At 50.3% G+C, this 7,952-nt stretch overlaps 1 pseudogene across 1 annotated transcript; it reads left to right on the top strand.

The window, feature by feature from the left end:
• Window positions 1-2,652: 2,652 nt before the first annotated feature.
• On the top strand, window positions 2,653-7,375 carry LOC108305726 (annotated as a pseudogene). Its single transcript, XR_001825869.1, has 2 exons — window positions 2,653-2,706; window positions 3,315-7,375. The product of XR_001825869.1 is annotated as a fatty acid synthase-like (transcript).
• The last annotated feature ends 577 nt before the right edge of the window (window positions 7,376-7,952 follow it).

Raw genomic sequence — 7,952 nt, 5'->3', positions numbered from 1 at the left:
CACCGCTACTCTTATTAATCCTTAGGATGACACACCAGTGCTAGCTCACTGATTCACTTCCGGCTCACTGATTCACTTCCGGTTCACTTGACTCACTCCACCATCACTCCACCCCTACCCTACAGATCAAAGTGACTGTAATCAATAAATAGTGTGGATGATCAGAGCTCAGGGCCTTCACTGTCTCCTCCAGAGTAATAAAAAAACGGCCCCCTGGTCCCACTTTTTCTCTTAATCTTTCTTTCTCTCATTCCTTTCTCATCACCGAACTCGGGGTACCCACAGGTGATGTGGTGCTCATGGATTTTCTACAAGGTGTAGAAACAATGTACCTCAATATAATACATGTCGAAGATGACAAGTTCCAAGTTAACATCATACTGAATGGTGACAAGCTGAAAGCTATTTTTCTGAGTTCAGAAATGAGACAAGGATGTCCACTCTCACTAATTCTCTTCAATGTAGTACTGGAAGTCCTGCCAGAGCAATTAGCCAAAAAGTAAATAAGGAAAAGCTGTCTACTTGGAACAGAGGACATGAAATTTTTGTGTGCAGATGATATAATCTTCTATGTAGAAAAACTTGAAGACTACATCAAAAACTTTTTAGTACTAATATAAAATTCACTGAAGTTAGACAATATAAATAAACATACAGCTAGTTGTGTTTTCACAACTAGTTGTGGATTAAAGACTTAAATGTAAGTCCTAAACTGTAAAACTTCTAGAAAAAAACAAATGGAAAAACCTTCTTGACATTGGTCTTGGCAATTTTGTTTTTATCTATCATACACAACGCACAGGCAACAAAAGCAAAAATAAATAAGTGGGACTACATAAAACAAACAAACAAAAATATCTTTATAGCAAAGAAGATAAAACCATGAACAAGTAACATACAGAACAAGAGAAAAATATTTGCAAATCATATATCTGAAAAGTGATTAATATTCGATATGTATAAGAAATGATTACAGCTCAACAGAAAATAAAAGTTTCAAAAATGGGCAAAGTACCTCAATAGACATTTCTTCAAAGAAGACATATAAATGGTCACTAGATATAAGAAAAGATGCTTAACATCAATAATCATGAGGGAAATTCAAATAAAATTCACAAGGAGATATTAACTCACATCTATTATGGCAGCTATTATTAAAACATACACACATACACAGAAGTGTCAGCAATGATGTGGAGAAATTGGAATCTTTGTACACTGTTGGTGGGAATGAAAAATAGTGATGCCACTATAAAGAATGGCATGGAGATTCCTCAAAAAATCAAAACCAACTGTTAATGGATCCAGCAATCCCACTTTTGAGTATATATAAAAAATATACAAAATAATTGAAATCAGGATCTTGAAAAGATGTTTCCACTCTTACGTTCATTGTCATATTGTTAAAAATAGCCGAGATATGGAAACATTCTGTATGTCCATAGATAAAAGAGTAGATTAAAAAAAAACATGGCAAGTATACACAATGGAAAACGACTCCGCTTTAAAAATTAGAAAATTCTACCATCTGTGACAACATGAATAAATCCTGAGATTATGCTTAATGAATTAAGCCAGCAACAGCAGAATTAATACTGCATGATTCTTCTTACATGAGCCATCTAAATAGTAAAACTTTTAGAAGCAGAGAATAGAATGGTGGGATCTGGGAAGAGAAAAAAATGGGGAGCAAAATTTTACTCAGTGAGTAAAATTTTAATCTATGCAAGATGAATAAAATCTTTTAGAAATCTGCTGTACAACATAGTTAGCAATACATTATTTTGGACTTCAAAATTTGTTAAGAAGTTCACCCAACTGTAGTGTATCCCAGTTACAAGCTAACGCTAAGTGCTCTGGACAGACGTAAGGCAGGCTATGATAAAATAAAATATCATGTTCAGTAAATTAGGTGATTTAAATGCGTTTTCAACTTACTATTTTAAAATTATGATGGGTTTACTGGGATATAACCCCATCAATAATTCAAAGAATTATTGTATAATAAATGTGAAGTTTTAAACTGTCAATTGTACCTAAATAAAACTGTTAAAGATGGCATATTTAGAAGTATATTCAACACAGATGATAACAGACATTTTCATCTTCACTAAAACTGTAGATTATAGGAAGATTAAATGATATTTTAATGAGTAGAGTGAGAAACCATGTTCTTGCACTAAAAGTCAATGCCTTATCTTTATTTATCTTTTCTTCTAGATTCTGGGGTACATATGCAGGTGTTGAAGGATATTGCATAATGATGAGATTTGGACTTCTGGTGAACCCATCACCCAAATAGCTGTTACCGCATATAAGCTGCTAAAGAGAAACTGGGCCCAACAAAACTTATTGAATAATTGAGGCAGGTTTGTGTGTGTCATCAACATCAAATTCTATCCAGAAGTTGAAGAATTTGAATTTAATGATTGCGTGCATTTAATAAGAGGATGACCTTTCAGTTTAATTTCACTATAGAAAACCATCTGGAAAATGAATTAACAACCCTTGGAGATGGAGCTTTGACCCTGGATTTCTCAAAAGAGCTGTTAGTCTCTGAAAGTCAAAAAGGAGAATAGAGGGACAGAAAATGTTCTGCAGAACAGTTTGGCGTGCCTCAGGATCACTTGTGGGAACATAAGTCAATGGAAAATGCAGCTCCCTCTCAAGACACAGACAGCCCACTCAGTGCAACAAATGGTTGAAGTAACTTGGAGCCACATGAAAAACAGCCCTGCTTGAGAGCTGCCAAAGAACATGCTATGCCTAAAGATTTAAAGAAGATGTTAGAAAATAAAGTCATAGCCGGGCGCGGTGGCTCACGCCTGTAATCCCAGCACTTTGGGAGGCCGAGGTGGGCGGATCACGAGGTCAAGAGATCGAGACCATCCTGGTCAACACGGTGAAACCCCGTCTCTACTAAAAATACAAAAAAAATTAGCTGGGCATGGTGGTGTGTGCCTGTAATCCCAGGTACTCAGGAGGCTGAGGCAGGAGAATTGCCTGAACCCGGGAGGCGGAGGTTGCAGTGAGCCGAGATCGCGCCATTGCACTCCAGCCTGGGTAACAAGAGTGAAACTCCATCTCAAAAAAAAAAAAAAAAAAAAAAAAAAAAAAAAAAAAAAAAAAAAAAAGAAAATAAAGTCATAGAAACATTACCAGGTCTCCAGCATGCTAACTTGCCGGTAGTGAAAACCATCTTGTTGAAAGAGAACTTCCCTGGAGAAAAAATAGTTTCAAAAAGCTTTTTTTCTCATTCTGATCTGATTACAGGTGTTTACGAAGGAGGTTTCACAATCTGGGAGTGTTACTAGATCACGGACGAGAGCAACTTTGACGACATCGTCTATGCCTTTGTGAGCCTGACAGCCATCTAGATAGGCCTCATAGGCCTTGCAGAGTTGCATGGGGCTGAGGCCGGATGGCATCATCGACCACTCCCTGGGGAAAGTGGCCTGTGGCTATGCCAACGGCTGCCTGTCCCAGGAGGAGGCTGGCCTCTCTGCCTACTGGAGAGGGCAGTGCATCAAAGAAGCCAACATCCCACCAGGCGCCATGGCAGCTGTGGGCTTGCCCTGGGAGGAGTGTAAGCGGCGCTGCCCACCACCCCCTACCACCCCCCGGGCATGGTGCCTGCCTGCCACAACTCTGAGGACACGGTGACCATCTCGGGACCTCAGGGCCCTGTGTACGAGTTCGTGGAAGAGCTGAAGCAGGCGGGCGTGTTTGCCAAGGAGATGCGGACGGGTGGCATGTCCTTCCACTCCTACTTCATGGAGGGCACCGCACACTGACTGCTGCAGGCACTCAAGAAGGTGATCCGGGAGCTGAAGCAGCGCTCAGCCTGCTGGCTCAGCACCTCTATCCCCGAGGCCTGGTGGCACACCAGCCTGGCACGCATGTGCTCCCCCGAGTACAACGTCAGCAACCTGGTGAGCCCCGTGCTGTTCCAGGAGGTCCTATGGCTCGTGCCTTAGCACACGGTGGTGCTGGAGATCGTGCCCCACGCCCTGCTGCAGGCTGCACCATTGTTCCCCTGATGAAGAAGGACCACAGGGACAACCTGGAGCTGTTCCTCGCCGGCACTGGCAGGCTGCACCTCTCAGGCATTGACGCCAACCCCAATGCCTTGCTCCCACTTGTGGAATTCCTGGTTCCCCTAGGAATGCCCCTCATCTCCCCGCTCATCAAATGGGACCACAGCCTGGCCTGGGACGTGCTGGCCGCCGAGGACTTCCCCAATGGTTCCAGTTCCCCATCGGCCGCGGTCTACAACAACGACGCCAGCCCAGAGTCTCCTGACCACTAACTGGTGGACCACTGCATTGGTGGCCATATCATCTTCCCTGCCGCTGGCTATCTGTGCCTCGCGTGGAAGACGCTGGCCCGTGTCGTGAATCTGGCCATGGAGCAGCTGCCTGCGGTGTTTGAGGACGTGATGGTGCACCAGGCCACCATCCTGCCCATGACCGGGACTGTGTCCCTCGAGGTACAGCTCCTGGAAGCCTCCCATACCTTCGAAGTGTCAGAGCACTTCCACCTGGTAATGAGTGGGAAGGTGTATCAATGGGAGGACCCTGGCCCCAGGCTCTCTGACCACCAGGAAAGCCCTGCCACCAGCCCCAGGGAGCCATTCTTCCTGGCCTAGGCTGAAGTGCACAGGGAACTGTGTTTGCATGGCTACGACTACGGCACTCAGTTCCAGGGCATCCTAGAGGCCAGCCTGGAAGGCAACTAGGGCAAGCTGCTGTGGAAGGATAACTGGGTGCCCTTCCTGGACACCATGCTGCAGATGTCAATCCTGGGCACGGGCCAGTGCAGCCTGTTCCTGCCCACCCGCATCACTGCCATCCACATCGACCCTGCCTCCCACAGGCAGAAGCTGTACACACAGCAGGACGAGGCTCAAGTGGTTGATGTGGTGGTGAGCAGGCGTCTGAAGACCACAGCGGCCGGAGGCGTCCACCTCTCCAGGCTCCACGCCTCGGCGGTCCCACAGCGGCAGCAGGAGCATCGAGCACCCGTCCTGGAGAAGTTTTGTTTCACGCCCCACATAGAGGACAGGTGCCTGTCTGGGCACGCTACTCTGAAGGAGGAGCTGCAGCTGTGCAAGACACTGGTGCAGGCGCTGCAGACTAAGGTGACCTAGAAGGGGCTGAAGATGGCGGTGCCCAGACTGGACTGGGCCCAGGTCCCCCAGGATTCCCCGCAGCAGGCACTGCCCCAGCTGCTGTCCGCTGCCCGCGGGCTTCAGCTCAACAGGAACCTACAGCTGGAGCTGGTACAGGTGCTGGCTGAGGAGAGGTCTGAGCTGCCAGAGGACCCTCTGCCCAGCTGCCTCCTGGACTCCCCACCGCTCAAGGCCTGCGTGGACACTGCCCTGGAGAACATGCCCAGCCTGAAGATGAAGGTGGTGGAGGCGCTGGCTGGCCATGGTCATCTGTATTCCCGCATCCCAGGTCCGCTCAACACACTGCAGCTGAGCTACAGGGCCACCGACCGCCACCCTCAGGCCCTGGAGGCTGCCCAGGCCAAGCTGCAGCCGCACGACATTGCCCAGGGCCAGTGGGACCCCGCGGACCCTGCCCCCAGCGCCCTGGGTAGCACTGACCTCCTGGTGTGCAACTGTACAGTGGCGGCCCTCGGGGACCCGGCCTCAGCCCTCGGCAACATGATGGCTGCCCTGAGAGAAGGGGGCTTTCTGCGGCTGCACACGCTGCTCGGGGGCACCCCCTTGGGGAGATCGTGACCTTCCTCACCTCCGCTGAGCCGCAGTACGCCGGGGCATCCTGAGCCAGGACGCGTGAGAGAGCCTCTTCTCCAAATGCCGCCGCGCCTGGTGGGCCTGAAGAAGTCCTTCTACCGCTCCGTACTTTTCCGGTGCGGCCGCCCCGCAGGACAGCCCCGTCTTCCTTCCGGTGGAGCACACCAGCTTCCGCTGGGTGGACTCTCTGAAGGGCTTCCCGGCCGGCTCCTCCTCCGGGCCCGTGTGACAGGAGGCCGTCAACTGCACCGCCTCCGGCGTGGTGGGCTTGGGGAACTGTCTCCGCCAAGAGCTCGGCGGGCACCGCAGTCGGTGCCTGCTGCTCTCCAACCTCAGCAGCACCGCCCGCGTCGCGGACCCGGGCTCCGCAGAACTGCAGAAGGTGCTGCAGGGAGAACTGGTGATGAACGTCTTCCGCCACTTCCCGCTGGAGCAGGACAAGCCCGAGGAGCTGACGGCACACGCCTACGTGGTGGTCCTCACCCGGGGGGACCTGTCCTCCATCGCTGGGTCTGCTCCTCGCTGCGCCATGCCCAGCCAGCCCTGGCGCCCAGCTCTGCACGGCCTACTTCGCCTTCCTCAACTTCCATGACATCATGCTGGCCACTGGCAAGCTGCCTCCTGACGCCATCCCAGGGAACTGGGCCACCAAGGACTGCTTGCTGGGTATGGAGTTCGCGGGCCGGGACGCGAGCAGCAAGCGTGTGACCGGGCTGGTGCCCACCGAGGGCCTGGCCACCTCTGTCCTGCTGTCGCCGGACTTCCTCTGGGACGTGCCCTCGCACTGGATCCTGGAGGAGGCGGCCTTGGTGCCTGTCGTCTGCACCACAGCTTACTACGCACTGGTGGTCTGTGGGCGGGTGCAGCGCGGGGAGACGCTTATCCACTCTGGTTCTGGAGGCGTGGGCCAGGCCGCCATCGCCATCGCCCTCAGTCTGGGCTGCCGCGTCTTCACCGCCGTGGGGTCGGCCGAGAAGCGGGCGTACCTCCAGGCCAGGTTCTCCCAGCTGGACAGCACCAGCTTTGCCAACTCGAGGGACACGTCGTTCGAGAAGCATGTGCCGCAGCACACTGGCGGGAAGGGCGTTGACCTGGCCCTGAACTCCTTGGTGGAAGAGAAGCTGCAGGCCCGCGTGAGGTGCTTGGCTCAGCACGGCCGCTTGCTGTAAATTGGCAAATTCGACCTTGCTAACAACCACCCGCTTGGCATGGCCATCTTCTTGAAGAACGTGACCTTCCACGGGATCCTTCTGGACTCGCTCTTTGGCGAAGCCAGTGCCGCCTGGTGGGAGGTGTTGGCGCTTCTGCAGGCTGGCATCTGCGATGGCATAGTGCAGCCCCTCAGGTGCACCGTGTTCCCCAGGGCCCAGGTGGAGGACGCCTTCAGCTACATGGCCTAGGGGAAGCTCATTGGCGAAGTCCTCGTGCAGGTGCATGCAGAGCAGCCGGAGGCTGTGCTGAAGGGGGCCAAACCCACGCTGACGCCTGTCCCACAAAAGCTAAGTCATCGCTTGTGCCTGGGGTGGCTTTGGCCTGGGGCTGGCCCAGTGGCTGATACAGCCCGGGGCTCAGAAGCTGGTGCTGACCTCTTGCTCCAGGAGCCGGAGGTAAGTTTTAGACCCTTATTCCCCTCCCCCTCTCCCTTTTTGGAATCCCCAGTGTCTGTTATTTCCTTTCATATATCTATGCGTACCCATTATTTAGTTCCCACTTATCAGTGAGCTGTGGTATTTGATTTTCTGGTTCTGAGCTATTTCACTTAGGATGATAACCTCTGCTTCCACCCATGTTGTTTAAAAGGACATGATTTCATTCTTTTTTAATGACTGGGTAGTATTCCATGGTGCATAATATATCACATTTTCTTTATCCAGTGCACCAATTATGGACACTTAGGTTGATCCCATTATTGTATTATGGTGAATAGCAGTGAAATAAAAATACAAGTGCAGGTATCTTTGTTACATAACAGTTTATTTTCCTTTGGGTAGATTGTGAGAAGTGGTATTGCTGGGTCAAATGGTAGTTCTGTTTCTAGTTCTTCGAGAAATTTCCAAACTGCTTCCCACCGTGGCTAAAAAATTTTGTATTCCCACTGACAGTGTATAATCATTTTTTTTTCTCCGTGGCCTTGCCAACATCTGTTATTTTTCAGCTTTTCCATAATAGCCATTCTGACTGGAATGAG

This window comes from Cebus imitator, unplaced genomic scaffold (assembly GCF_001604975.1).
Source record: "Cebus imitator isolate Cc_AM_T3 unplaced genomic scaffold, Cebus_imitator-1.0 Scaffold66, whole genome shotgun sequence".
NCBI classification, from domain to species: domain Eukaryota; kingdom Metazoa; phylum Chordata; class Mammalia; order Primates; family Cebidae; genus Cebus; species Cebus imitator.
The sequence above is the reverse complement of the archived record's forward strand: the minus strand, read 5'-3'. Positions and strand labels throughout refer to the sequence as shown.